Here is a 15,713-nt window from a genome sequence, read left to right as displayed (position 1 = left end):
GACCATTTGTGCTTTAACCCAGAGTTTCCCCAATTTTTGGACCATAGCACACTTGTTGGATGACAACTTCCACAACCTGCATGGCTGCCATGGCTGCCAGCCAAGGCTATTGGGCGGGAGAATTTACACATGTTTATTGTTACTCAACTCAATGGTACTCGTTTTATTGACCTCAGAAGTGGACCTACCAGGATCCGAACCTGTGACCAAGAGGCCCAACACAAGCCCCTTTCAGTTCTGCTGCGCCACAGGCCTGTGAACTTGTATCCCAGGGCCGACTTCTGGCACCTTAACCCTTACTTGGACATGCCCGAGCTAGAAACCCACATCCAAAAGGCCTGCCAACTGGCTGACCACCAAAATTGAAGTCCCAATGTTAGCTGACAACTCCCAAGGAAAATTCGTTTAACTGAAGCAACTGGTAACATGCAATCCATTTTGATCAGGGGACATGGAGTAAACCTATGAGTAATGTACCTGCACCCTCTTAACTATGACTGCAAAATGTGCTCTGGTAGTTGTCCGTATTAGTGCTCCATCCCCTCCATTTCAGCACTACATCCTCTTAGGAATGGCACACTCACGCCCCAGCTGACAGAAAGTGCCTATTCGTGTGTAGCCCATAATCCTACGTTTTTCACTGACGGTATACCAGGATTATGCTGAAACTTAGCTTGCTTTACTGCTGAGTGCGCGTTGCACAATCACCGATATGTCTTTGCCTATTTCTGGGTGCAAAGTTTGATGACATTGCAGCCCCAATCCCGGGTGAAATAAAAGGAAGCTTTACTGCTACCCATGTGAGCAGCTGCTGGTGCTAAATGATGGTCCAATATAGCACCAATAAACTAGATGCTGTCATAGCATTAGTGGGCCATTGCAGCACTTTATTAAAGTCCATGGCTAACCTTCTCACAGTATGGCATAAACAAGAGAGGCTGTAAAATTAAAGCCTGGGCCGACTATGTTAAGTTTGTATCACTGTGACTTTTTGTGGCTGGGGTGAAGTATGTTTGTGTCCCTTCCTCTGCCGTATTCAATTCCCAATTGTATATCAACTAAATGATCTGCAATGTTTATCCTTTGTACATTACAGTGTAATCCAATTTGAGGGACAGGCGACCGAGGTTGTATTTTATCCCTTATAATCCTATGCATTTGAGTCCATCCTAGTGTTATTCGTCACTACCCATTAGTACGGACCTACCAGTGAATGGGCAGCTTTGACGTCTTGACAACCCCTTAACTTGAATTGCAGTCTTGTCACAATATTGAAATATTGTATGTGCTAAGACGTCCAGAGCTGCTGGCTCTGAGCTCTGTCCCTTGTAGATAGATCTACACGCCGGACCAGCTTACGACTTCCCCTCAAAGCAATACGCCACGACTTATGGCTTTGCTGTAAGAATATTGTCTGGATTTCCCCCTCCAAACTTAAACTTACACCTACCAACCAGTACTAATCGCCTTGTCAATGCCTGTTAGTTGCATAAGATTATTACCAGCACTGGGTGTCTTTATGTAAAGAAAACATTAATTAGCCACGCAATGCCATGGACATACCCTTAACTGTCTCTGGGGTGCGGCAGTTCGAAAACACCAGACAGGCAATATGCAAGAAACCTAAGATGCCGTTAAGCGGTCCGCATGGTCAGAAAGGAACATCAGATCCGGAAACCATTACCACTAAGCAGCTTTACATTGTGTGGGGGACATCCATGGTACAAGCCAAGGCAACACCCACACACCCCCGGAAAGGGGCACCAGCGCCGCTCAGCAGCCCCATGCCGTTCGACCCAAGACAGTGGGTGGGACACCCGTGAACCGCGTGTGCCCAAACGTGCCCCCCGTCACAAGTTGTCGTGCGAGAGCTCAGCCTGGCACCTCACGCATAGCAGTCATCAGGACCTGAAACCCCGCTACATAGCTGTACAACCCACCGCTCTGGCCGTAAGTCGCACCTCAAAAAAACAGGCTGCAACATGTCCGCTTGCACATTTACCACCTGCACATTTACCATATAACACAAATCATAGCTGGCAGTGTCCTGGAAGGTTCTGAGGCAGACCCATTTTAAGTTTAAACACAGATCTCCCAATCCAACCTGCCACACTTTAGTGTCTATATTAGAAACCACAACTCGTCACCACTCGTTCGTGAAATGCACGCTCATTTTGAAAATGCACACTGGTTACCCTAATTAACGTTGTGCCCCTTTAACTGAGCTTCGGCGACGCTGGATCCAGACAGGTAATGCTGTTTGTATGATGACGCAACCAACTGCCCTGGCCAACCTGAATACCGTCCGCACACATTGACATCCTCAGCGCGCGAAGAGAACTTAGCAGTGCAATGAAGGCACAAGTCATACCTGCCAGAGAAAAGGGGATCAGAAGTGAGAGATAAAAAAAGACCTAGTGTAATAGAAACATTTTTGTTAAATGATAGGGAGTCTCTCTTCAAACAAGGAAGAGTTGCCTAACATGCCCAGGAAAAGAGGATGAAACGTTATCCGTTTTGTCCACCCGTTTTCTTTTGCTTCTCATTCTTCCCAGCAGTGTGCCTTCTCTCTCTTTCTCACCTACCCACCTCTCTCTGTGCATCTTTCTGTCTCTCTGCACCATTCCTCTCTCTCCAGCCCTTGCTTGGCTCTCCCCCTCTTTCTCTCTGTCCTCATCCTTCAGTTTATGCCATCCTCCCCCTCCCATAAATTAAATGATGCATTATGCACCATGTGCAGCAGATTTTCTGCATAGGAACTCCCTCCATTTTCCTAAAGTTAGGGGTTATGGCGGCAAAGAGAGGTTCAGAGAAGATAGCTGTCCCTAAGGCAGAACTAGCTCTTCCATTACTCGAGAGGCAAGGTTTATATATGGTAAAAGAGGAAGGCCACTATGATTTGAAAGGTACAAAAGGAAGAATTAAATTCGGCTGAAACAAATATTTATTTAGATGTTTTAATAATCTGCACTGCTCCTCTTTTGTTTATCTTTTTTCAAATCAAAATAGAAGAAACCTTTTTTAAATTGAAATTGCTTTAATTTATTCTGCTGATATATTATGAATTTGTATAAGATTTTATTAGCTTCTATGGTTTATTTTTAATCAGACCGAATAAAGATTTGAATTGAATTGAAATTGCTTTCATTTATTCAGCCACGGGGCCTATTTCAGTTTAAAGCGTTTCGCCACCAGGTGATTATTTTCACAAAGCGAGGCCTCTGCTGTTTCCTTTTTGAAACAGTGGAGACTGTTTTAGTACAAAATTGCACAATCCACCTCGTTTAGGATTTGTTATCCCGAGTTTTTTTTTCTGTATACTACTATTAGGACGGTCTTTTAGTCACGTGTGAGAACATAAAAGGCTCCCGTTTCTCCGGGCAGCGGAGCTTTGGCATGTCCCCGTTTCATGTGTAATTCAGTATTGCTGGTCATCGCAGGAGCCAATCCTGCGACCATTTTAAGCAAAGGGAGAGCAGCGGGACACGAATGGCCTCGTGTTGGAAATCCTTCTGGAGCAAAAGAGTATTGTAGCAGATGTGTTTAATAATAATTTATAATAAACAGAGCATATGACGCCTAGTAAAGCTGGATGTGGAACAGGAGGAGGAGGAGTTAGGCTTCTTATTGGGAACTCGATGCGATTCAAAATCTTTATTTGGCACAATCGTGATAGGCCATAGAAGTACAGGAGACGCAGTCTACATAAGATACAAACAATACTATGTACAACATTTAAAAAAGTACAATTAAAATCCCCGGCATCAACCTCAGACTAAGTGATCAAATGTAATGCTTTTCCTAATTCGAATCACACACCATATATAAAATGCAATCCTACGGCATAAAGCGGGAGCCCCCAGTGCAGCAGCATTATGGCCCCTAATATTCTGCGCAAGGAAAATCGGTTGGAGATAATTTTTCCTTAGACCATCATAAAAGCTACAAAATAAAATAAAGCTTTGTGTGCTTTGCTTCGTAATAGAAGACAAAAGAGGTACGGTGTTCCTGGGTGGCAAGTTGGCCACCTGGTGAGTACTCAGAGTGGTGGGGAGGTGGGAAATACCTCCTTTCGGAACTAGGACCCTCACACACCCAGCAAGCTAGGTGTCATGCTTCATCATATGGGTCTGCTCCTCGTCGAGCCGGCGCTGCAATGCTCGTCGGGCACCCATAAAGGGGCTCTTTATCGGAGATCTTTTGTTCCTTGCCGTATAGGTGCCGTGGGTGTGAGGGGCCTGGTAAGATGTAGATGTGGTGTGTGGGTTAAAACAGGTAAGGGAATCCTCTATAATTTTTTTTATTCTGGAGAGGTCACAACCTGATTAAAAAGAAGAAGGAGGGCGACTATTTTGTTTTAATCTGACAAAAATTATGCTCTACCCCTTAGTGGTCAACATGTTTCTCGCCTATAAAATGTCTCTAATAGATCAGTTGGCGATTCCTTAGGACCTAGTGACTAAATCAAAACTATCTACAGTGTGTGCTGTGGTTCTACATACCACTTCTTCTCTCGGTAGGATGTTCCCCCGGAGAAAAGCAGCCAACCTTTTAAGGATTCATGTCCGGCTTCATCAGACCGCAGCGGAGTATATGGACACTCAACGTAGTGTCGCTGCTCCCGCTCAGAACAGTCCGGCTCACCTACCCGCTCTGCTGCATCAGGAAGGACAATTGGTCATTGCCTCAGAGTAGGAAAGGCAACTAAAAGATGTACTGAGCCCAACTGCAGCCTAGTTAGAACAAAGCGGTGCTGGGTATTAGTCATCAAAGACATGTATGGTTGGCAACCCTCCTGAGAGATATTCAAAATGTAAGACACGACCATAGGTGTCATTGACTCCAATTTGGTAAATCGTGTTTCAGCTCTTAAACAGATGGAATACCAAAGTAGTATTAGCTTCAGCTGAAGTAAGCCCTCCTGGTGGGTTAGCCCATACTCCTTATAGACAAAAAAGATGGTAGTGAGTCCGAAGTCCACAGCAAACGCCTAAGAAAAGCATTCTCCTCAATATGAAGGGGGTTACGGGGTGTAAAGCCCCACAGGCCTTCACCAAACATGGCAGCCGATAACTCTTTTGCATTATATATACTGATCATTTCATTAACTGGATGGCTGGCAAGTTTGTGGGAGAACCTAAAGATTCCTTCACATTCTCAGCTTATTTTCGAATGGGGGTTTTGTATCTGTTGAGTCATGAGCCATTATCAGAGAATAACATTCTCAAATACCAAAACGAATTCGCCTTGTCAATTGGGAGCCCCAATATAAAAGGTCCTATACTTTTGTGGGTATTTTCCACATGCCATTGTGTATATTTTAGATTTATTGATCTACATTTTTCTAGCCTCCTTAAAATCACCAAATGTGTCCATCATTCTCTGCAGGCCAGCGGGGGTCCTTGACATCAGCACAGCGTCATTGGCATGCAACAGTACAGGGACCTAATGTCCGGCGACAATGGGCGCCTCAGCCCACTGAGCCTAAAGGACGTCATCAGCCCAATTATTAAAAAGAGAGAACAAAAAAGGTGCCAAAATGCAACCCTGTCTAATTTATCTCTTATTATTACGTGACCCTTCACAACCGACACTTGAACATTCCCCATTAGGGCCATAACGGACCATAGTAGACAGATTCTCTTATAGTCGAGATAGAAAAAGGACTATATTCTCAGGGGCACCAAGAGTGATCAGGGAGGACTAGAGAATCGAGTGATCAACCAAATCAAAAGTGCTGATAAGAAAAGCAAAACATAAGTAAAGAGACCCTTACTTAGCCTTGGTGTATTCCCAATGAGCAGGTCAAGATTCACACATTGCTCCACTATCCTCATCCCCTTTCTGAATCCATACAGGGCCTCCGACAGGATAGAAGTGTCTTCTGCCTACTGCTCTAATCTCTGCAAGAGAACCCTGCCAATCAATTTAGCGAAGTAATCCAGGAGGGAGATGTGGCCGTAACATTATGGGTCAGATTTATCCCCCTTCGTAAAGATAAGCACTATGATTGAATCAGCCCACCTAGAAGGGATTGTGACCTCAGCAGCCGCATTAAACACTCAAGTCAAAATAGGGCCCCATAATTCCCCCATTGCTCTAAAGACATCAACCAGGACTCCATCAGGACGGGTGCCTTCCCCCTGCACTAGGTTCTAAGGCAAAGAGAACCTCATTCAAAGTAATGTCCAGGGTCCTTCTACCAAGTTGGTTCACAGTCTCACCAACAATCGGAGGAGCGTTATTTTCAAGGAAGTCAAAGATACCCGAGAAATGGTCAACACACACTTGTTGGGGAACAAAAGAAGTCAATTTGGGTTTTCCTGCCCCCTGGCATCTTTTGCTTTCAGCAGGAGATGCACTATTGTTAATTGAAGATGGAAACAGACTAATGTCCTGGCGAGGGTCAATAGAGTAGATAGGAGGCGCAATATGTGCAGACTATGGTACTGATCCCATTAATGTGCAGTGAGCAGATGTGGAACTAAAACAGTTTTCAATCGGAGGTGCTATCTCAGGGGGTATTATTGTCACAGGAGCTATTGCATTGGTAACAGATAGGTGACGCTCAGCGTGTTCATTCTCCTCACTTAAAGCGCCCACTGCACTTTTAATATGACCATCCAGGGTAGTAGGATTTGTACTAGGCTTAGCTGCAATGGGGGCTTTACGCTTTCCCATTGGGGAGAACGAGCTGTAAAAGTAGCTGGGGAAAAGGGGGCATGGCCGGGCAAGACGGCCGAGCGGACGTAATCCGACTCGGCTCCCGGTCCGTGCGCTGTTCCGGAGCTATTATCAGCGGTCCCCCGAGGTATCGTGGGATGAGATCTGCTCCTAAACGAGGCGGAAGATGTAGTGCGCCGGTGAAGTGCCTTTACCTGCTTTGAAACTCAAGGGATCAGTCCTGGCACGGCTTTGAAGAGATCGAGCAGACGTGCGGCAAAATGGCAGACTCCAGGCGGGCCTGACCGAAGAACTCTGCTGGTGCTCACGAGAGATGCTGCATGGGGGCCCTGGCTTTCAATCTTCCTACTATTGCCAGAGGTAAGGCCCAGATCCATCGCAACTACCGGAGCACTCTTGTTGACACCTCCTGAAGTCCATTTCAAGCCGCTTTACACCGCAACCCGCCTGCCTGACTCCAAAATGGCGGCTCCTTAGTGATATAGGCGCCACAGTTCACCTACCCTGATTCATAGCCCTGCGCCTTCCTCCTGCCAAGCGCTGCTCAAAAGGGTCATTTTCTTGCGGCTCCCCTCCGACCCTGAGGCAGTTTAATCAGCAAACCACGATCCTCCCTGCCGCTTGGCTGGGCGGCCTCTGTGCTCACCGATAGCCACAAAATGGCGCCCTTTCCTCTCCTCTCGGATGGCCTCTGCCTGAATGGCCTCTGCCTGATATTGCCTACATCCACTGGGGCCTACGGAGGCTGAGAGTGACGGCGGCTTCCACCTGACTGGTTACTTTTGATTTCTGAACAAGGCTCCAAGACCCCTGCCTCTCTTCGCCATGTGCATCACGGGACACCACTTCTGGCACAATCCCTCCCTCTACCCTTTCTGAGGACACTACCCCTGATCACCAGCACCACCCTCGCAACTGACCAGCTTGCTCAGTAATCGGGAACTCTAGTGCCGACAGTGGGTATGCCCGCATTTCAGGATCCGCAGCGGGTTGCACCTCCGCTACACCCCCGCTTCCACCTCCGCTTCCACGGCATCACACGTTGGTGCACAGAATCCTTGGTCGCCTTCACCGTTGCGGCGGGGGTCCCCTAGGGCCAGTCCGCATGCCGCCAATGAAGGGGATGAACAGGGCAACCACTAAGGTCTCAGACTTCTTCACCGCAACAGATATGCTCCCGGTGCTGCGCATAGACGACGAAGCTACCACCATGGCTCTAACGAAGGTGGATCTCCTGGCCATGTTCAAAGACTTTAAGATGGAGCTGCGCAAAGATCTCGACCAGGACATCAAATCATCCATGGAACAACTGAGGACGGACCTGACCGAAAGGCTGACTTCCCTTCAACAAGACATGGACTCTGTGGGCACTAAAGTGTTAGACCTGGAGGCGCACAACCAAGACCAAGAAAAACTCACCGCGGAACTTCGGGATGATGTTCGATCTCTCCGAGACCAGCTTCATCAGACGCAGCTCAAGGCGGAGGACCTTGAGAATAGGGCCCGGAGGGAGAACATACGCATTAAGGACTTAGAGGAGGGCGCGGAGAGACCTGACCTGGGGTCCTTCATGGAGGGGCTATTTGCGGAAATCATGAGTCCCCAATCCCTCAAAATAAAACTTGAAAGGGTCCACCGAATGCAAAGCTTGCAGACCGGTGAGAAAAGGAGACCCCGAGACATCCTAGCGAGATTCCATTCCTTCAAGGTCAAAGAGGCAGTTCTCGTGGCGGCCAGGTCGAAAGGATCCATTTCATTTCAAAACCACACATGTGCTATTTACCAGGACCTAGCCTGCCACTCTGGCACGGAGACAGCTGTTCAGACCAATCACTACCAAACTACGAGATGATAAAATCAGATATCGATGGACCTATCCGTTTGGACTCAGCTTTGAATTCCACAATAAACTGCGCCATATCACTTACCTACAAGACGGTATGGATCTTTTGGGTCTACTCACAGAGGAGAATGAGTCCACGCAAGGCAAAGCTAGAGAACTTCATAAAGGTGCGTCGGACACGTCTGCGTGGTCTGCGGGCTCGCGCAGAGGCCGCAGATGAACTCATGGTGAGCGCACCATAAAAACTGTTCTGTTTCTGCTCCTCAACTGAACTGAGTTCAGCAATATCACAATCACTTGGTGCTGATTTGGGCGTTTCTTGGGGTCAATAAGGGACGCTGGGAGTAACCTGCTTCTATCGGCTGCCCCATCTTCCCTGGACTTCTGACACTCTCTGCTGTTCAGGTTATGCTGCACCCTGCTTCGCCCTTTTGATCGAGAACAGCAATCTTCTCCTCCTCTGATGTCAGGTCTGCTTTGTTATCTGCTCCATATTTGCATGTTGTCTATTTCTTCTTACTCAGGGAAACACATTATATTGTTAGTTCCGGTGTAGGAGAGCAGCCCTTACTCCTACTAGTTGGGAGCTTGTCTCAGCGGCAACTCCTCAACTGCACAAAGATGTTTCTCCTTAATTTCTCCTTGCATTGCTCCGGGATGGGCGCGGACGGGGCCCTCGGACCTGTTGTCCACCCGTATCCCTGGGGGGCTTCATGGCCTCTAGCGGGGATCTGGTAACGATTCTTGTATTGTATTTCTTGTTCAGATTTAGTTTCTTTTTTCTTCTGGGGTTTGAGGAGAGGGAGTGGGTGGGACATGGTGGCGGCTTTTTAACATTTTGTACGGATAGGTTTACTGATCAGAATGTACTTTTGGATTGCGGTAGACAGTGGTGTTCTACCATATGGGGGACACGCGATGACACAGGTCATGACAGGTTGGGTGGGACCTTCAACAAGATGTGTTCCCCTGACACAATGCCAATCACCATCGGAACTTGGAACGTCAAAGGCCTTAACTCCCCTCAAAAACGCCAAAAGGTATGGAAGTATATCATTGATCATCATCTTGATGTAGTAGCCCTACAGGAAACACCTCTAGCTAGGACCGAGGATACACGTCTCTGACACAAACACTTCCCACTAATTTATAGATCCTCAGCACAAACGAAACATAGAGGAGTGGCACTCCTATTTCACTCATCCATAAAATTCAAACCACTGGATGTACAACACGACAAAGATGGCCGCTGGATTATGGTTAAGGGCCGATTAATGGGGAAACTTTGCACTTTCGTAGCGGTATATGCCCCCAACACTGGACAGACGGTTTTCTTGAAAACTCTTTTGGGGAAGCTACTAGACTTTGTGGAAGGGCCGATAGTCCTCATGGGTGATTTCAACTTAACCTAGCAGAAAGACTTAGATAGCACTCACCCACAGCGCTCAGAAATGGGTTCCTTCTCCCCTGACACACGACAACTTCACGACATGGGTCTCTTAGAAACCTGGCACACCCTCTATCCTCACTCCCGAGATTACACCTTTTACTTGCATGTTCATCGTACATATTCCTGTCTCGATTACATTTTTATCAGCCAGTCGCTAATGGGCACCCTACAAGAGGCCAAAATATTCCCCCTCTCAGTATCAGATCACAGTCTCCTCGCAATCTCTATGTCCTGGAGCGGAAATGCCTTTGCTTCTCCCAGGTGGTACTTCCCGAACGCGTTTACGCGGGATAAGGAATCCTGCACTAAAGTAAGAGAAACCATCATTGAATTTTTTTACATTAACAAGCCGGAAGACACATCGGAATTTGCCACCTGGGACACGTTTAAGGCGGTATTTTGAGGGAAATGCATTTCCCTTAATTCTGCATTAAATTCCCAACGCACCAAAGAAAGAGAAATGCTGGAGAAAGAACTGGCCTCCACTGAACAAACCCATAAACTGAATCCCACAAGGCAAACCCTTCGCAACCTGACAGCGCTTAGAGGAAAACTCCTAGCTATATATAACAGAGCGAAATTTACACTCCTCAAACTACGTCAATTATCCTACTCCCAGGGCAACAAGATTGGCAAACACCTTGCTAGACAGCTCAAGGACAAGCGAGAAAGGGATTACATAGGCAGTATACAGGGACCCCATGGGGACCTCACCCACAGAGACGAGGAAAAAGCTGAGATCTTCGGCTCCTTTACAAAACCCTCTGCTCCGGGGACCAATTAGATCCCGACGCCCAACGGGATTATCTCCAAACCCTTCATCTCCCGCAGATTTCCCCAGAATGGAACGATTTACTTTCTGCCCCATCACCTCCGCAGACGTCTCCACTGCTATTAAAGCTCTTCAGCCCCATAAAGCCCCAGGACTGGACGGATATACCGTCCTATAAAACTTTTGCTCCCGATGTCACCCCGCATTTTACGCAGCTCTTTAACAAGATGGCTGAAGAGGGTGCGACCTCCGGTTCTATGTCGGAAGCAGTGATCACTGTCATACCCAAACCAGGGAAGGACCCCCATGTTTGCACCTCATACCGGCCTATCGCTTTGCTCAATCTCGATGCGAAACTATACTCCTCCATTATCGCTAAGCGATTGAATGATCTCATGCCTGATCTCATACACCCAGACCAATCGGGATGTATTAAGGGTCGACAAACACACGATAACACCCACCGAATTATACATTTAATTGAGAAGGCCAACAGACGTCAAATCCCGCAGTCTTGGTGGGATTGGACACTGAGAAAGCCTTTGACAGGGTAGACTGGACATTCCTCTTCCATACCCTCCCAGCCTTCGGTTTTGCGCCCAAATTCTTCACTATGATCCGGACTAACTATCTTCAGCCCCACTCTAAATTTGAGGTTAATGGTGTGCACTCGTCCTCCTTCTTCCACTCCAGGGGCACCAGACTACTCTTCTCCCTCAGTATTGAGCCCTTAGCGACGGCAATTAGAGCAAATCCTGCAATCCAGGGGATACCTTTCATGGGGGAACAAGACAAAATTTCCCTTTTCGCTGATGATGTCCTATTGTTGCTCGCAGATCCAGCCATGTCCCTTCCACCTTTACAGTCGGAACTTGTACGCTGTGAAGCAGTAGCAGACTTTAAAATAAATCTAGGCAAGTCATACACCCTCAACCTTACACTCCTTCAGGCGGAACTACGCAGGCTCCAATCTCCAACGCCCCTTTAATAGACCGCTTTGTCTATACAATAATTGGAAGTCCAGCTCACACCAAGTTTACAAGGACTCTATTACGCTAACTTCCCCCCATTCTTAATCGTATCCAAGCAGAGCTCACTAGGTGGAAGTCCGTCTTTTTGGCCTGGCTAGGTCGCATACACGCCGTAAAGATGACACTTCTCCCTAAGCTCCTTTACTTATTTCAAGCTTTACCCATTGAATTGGAGAGAGACTTATTTCGGCGCGTCAAGGCCATGATCTTGCACTACATCTGGCAAGGGGACCGTGCTCGCTTCTCTTTTTCCCTACTTTGTCGCTCTCGAACGGAGGGTGGAGTCGAACTCCCAGATATCCAATTACATTATAAAGCTGCACAATTAAGAGTCCTGACTGAGTGGTCGAAGCGGGACTCAGATAAACACTGGTTACATATGGACCGCAGTGTGACTGGAAGGACTATATGGGACCTGATCTGGCGCCCTAAACAAGACAGACCTAGGAATACCTACATCAGCACTCCTACACGCACCACCCTCAAGGCATGGGACTAAGTGGCAGGTGACGATAGGTGGACCTCTTTTCCCTCTCCATTCACACCAATCCATTTTAACCCCGCATTCCCCCCAGGTTTACAGACGGGTCCTTTTGATGCTTGGAGTGAGGGAGGATGTTTAGCCCTGACACACCTTTTTCACAATTTTGATCCCCTCACTTTTGACAACTGCAAAAGGGACTATGGCCTAGAGAACACAGAAAGATACCATTACTGCTGTCATCTTCTAAATTTTAAATACTGATTCTAGAACTGTGAATTTACAGACATATCTTTGTTACCTGTGCCGGGGGTTTGGAACTGAAAGGGGGAAGAGAAGGGAACGGGTGGGAACTGTTTTGTGTTTAGACTCGACACCCCTGTCGCCATTTTGGAGCGGGGTGCGGTCTAGTGTTTCCAAAGCTGGAACGCATAAAGAGGGACGCTGCGCGAGTGAGCTCGACCCTGGAGAGTGGCGGCTGCTCTCTGCCACCGTTTTTAGCTTGACAAATTGCGTTCTTGCACATTGTTCACTTGGTGCACACTGCTGCTGCTAATCTTTAGTTTTAATCATTGATTTTTAGTAGAATTATTGCTGCTACCTTTCATTCTTAAAATAACGCCGATTTTAGATGTAAATTGCTGCTGTCACCTTCTAAATTTTAAATACTGATTCTAGAACTGTGAACTTACAGAAATATCTTTGTTACCTGTGCCAGGGGTTTGGAACTGAAAGGGGGAAGAGAAGGGAACGGGTGGGAACTGTTTTGTGTTTAGACTCGACACCCCTGGTCACCATTTTGGAGCGGGGTGCGGTCTAGTGTTTCCAAAGCTGGAACGCATAAAGAGGGACGCTGCGAGCCCGTCTGCGCCCGTCCGCGACCCGGAAGTGACCAGCGCCAGCCGAGATGCCGATCTACATCGAGGTAACTCTGAGAACTGCCACCGTACATTAGTTTATAGCAGGACTCAACTATTGAGGCTGGATAGTGGCATATTCCAATGTCCCCTCCACTCTCTATCGGTTGATTCCAGTTTAGTGGTGTGCAGAAGATGCAACCGAAATTTCACATCTCAGCCCAATGGCAGTGACTATCAAGACAGAAAGGAGTATGTAGGGGAGCGGACTGAGGCCAGAATAATGAGAGGAAAGCTGAAAGCTATTCTTTTAAACACGAGGTCTATGAAGAAGCATGAACTTCAGCTTTATGACCTCCTCTTGGAGACTCAGCCGGATATAATGTTTCTCACAGAAACATGGCTAAACGAAGGGTCCAACCCTACCATCGCCGGTGCTCTCCCACTAGACTATAGGATACTCAGGAAGGACAGAGCGGGGGGCAGAGGAGGGGGGGGTTGCGATCATTTACAAACATCCTCTAGTCTGCCAACAGATATCAATGATAGAACCAGAAGGAGCGGAGGGATTGGGCTTCTGTTTAACAGTTTCAGCCCACCAATTATTGCTGGGGCCCTGATCTACCGCCCACCTGGGCCGGCCGGAAGGTTCTTGGAATCGATAGGCCTTGCCTTTACACCTATCATGTGGAAATTTGGACAATGTTTGATATTAGGGGATTTTAATATTCATTTCGACCAAGCAACAGACTTAGACACAACTAAACTCTGTGAACTATTTAACATTTTCAAGCTGGCTCCATATGTAACACTTCCTACACACGAAAAAGGTCATATTTTAGATCAGATCTTTTCAACTGCGGAATTGGAACCAATTGTTCCTGTGCGTATTGTTTGGTCGGACCATTTTCTGGTTTATTTTATAATTAATAAGACGCCAATCAAGTCTAAGATTCATTATAAATCTCGGCCAGAAACTTTTAGATCTTTTAACCAAATGACACCTGAAGCCACATCTCATATGTTCAGTCAACATCCCCTAGCAGTCAGTAATAATCTGGAGCAAGATGTACATGCCTTGCAAAACTGGCTTCATGAGTGTAGCATGCAGCTAGCCCCTATTAAAACACGAGTAGCCAAACAAGGCTGAAATTCGGCACCATGGTTTAATGAGTCCCTTAGGAAAAGCAAAAGTGCCTGTAAGAATTTAGAACGGCGCTGGAGAAAGAACTTTGACCCTGCTGAAAAACTAACATATAAAACAGCTTTTAAAGCACATTATGCAAAGGTCCGCGATGAAAAGAAACAATTCTTGGCCAGGAAAATTGAACAAGCAGACAACTGTGCGAAGGAATTGTTTAAGATCGTCAAGGACTTTACTGTTCCTTTAGCCTCAAAGAGCCCCTTTTCTCCCACGGACACCTGGACAAATGAAATTGCACAATACTTGTATAAAAAAATTCAAAAATAGCAGTCTGCATGGTCCCCCTTTCATAAATCTTCCTAGTGTGAACACTCTAACGGAGTTCGTGCCTATGCCCAAGGCGACCTCCCTTAAGATCATGAGAGCCCTAAAATCCGGATCGCCATCTGATCCGTGCCCGGCAAAAAATACTGGCTTTAATTGCTGAAGCAATAAATCCTGCAGTTAACAGGACACTCAATCTTTCTTTGTCCGAAGGAAGGCTGCCCACAATATGGAAACATGGGAAAATTCTCCCTCTTTTTAAAAAAAAAACATCAGCAGATCCACTGGTAGTTAGTAACTATCGGCCCATATCTCTCCTACCGTTTTTCTCCAAGGTGGTGGAGAAATATGTGAATACAATTATGACAGATTTTATTGAAGGAAATCAGACACTCCATCCGAGTCAATCGGGTTTTAGAGCGAACTATAGTACGGAAACTGCCCTACTAGAAATTGTAGAGACGATTAAAAACACCCTAGATACTGGAGGAAAGGTGGTGCTGATATTATTGGATTTATCAGCGGCTTTTGACACCGTGCCCCATGACTGGCTCCTTCATAGATTAAGGGAGAACGGCATAGGGGGCACGGTGCTTAGATGGTTTACTTCCTTCCTAGAAAATCGTCAACAAACAGTTTGGGTCCCTCCTTTTTCTAGCCCCATTCAATCTCTGAATGTAGGGGTCCCGCAGGGTTCGGTGTTAAGCCCAACCCTTTTTAATATATATATGGCCCCTCTGGGTTCTCTGGTCGAAAAATATGGGGCAAAAATTATATTTTACGCAGATGATACGCAACTGCTTTTCACCTGTGGTAAGGAGGAGGTTTTAGATGGAAATAAAGTCAACATCTGCCTAACCGAGGTGTTTAATTGGTTCAACCAAAACCAAAACCAGCTACTCTGTAATTCTGATAAATCAGAGATTATCTTTTTCGGGCACACCCCGAACAACGAATGGCGCAAATGGTGGCCTAAGAATCATTCTCCTGCAGAGAAGCCTGCCCTCACTCTGAAAACTTTAGGAGTAAAAATTGATTCTGATATGGCCATGAAGACCCAGGTTCAATCAACGGCAGGCACATGTTTTTGACTACTAAAAACGATGAGAAATGTTCTCCCCCTTCTC

At 46.7% G+C, this 15,713-nt stretch overlaps 1 protein-coding gene across 2 annotated transcripts in view; it reads left to right on the top strand.

Annotated features, from left to right (window-relative positions):
- Positions 1–15,713, top strand: part of PLEKHG4 (pleckstrin homology and RhoGEF domain containing G4) — a 1,592,954-nt gene that overhangs the window by 1,328,072 nt on the left and 249,169 nt on the right. The gene's annotated exons all lie outside the window — the stretch shown is intronic.

The sequence above is a fragment of the Triturus cristatus genome, chromosome 12 (assembly GCF_964204655.1).
Source record: "Triturus cristatus chromosome 12, aTriCri1.1, whole genome shotgun sequence".
Classification (NCBI taxonomy): Eukaryota; Metazoa; Chordata; class Amphibia; order Caudata; family Salamandridae; genus Triturus; species Triturus cristatus.
Note: the sequence above shows the minus strand (reverse complement) of the source record. Positions and strands in the feature narration are given on the sequence as shown.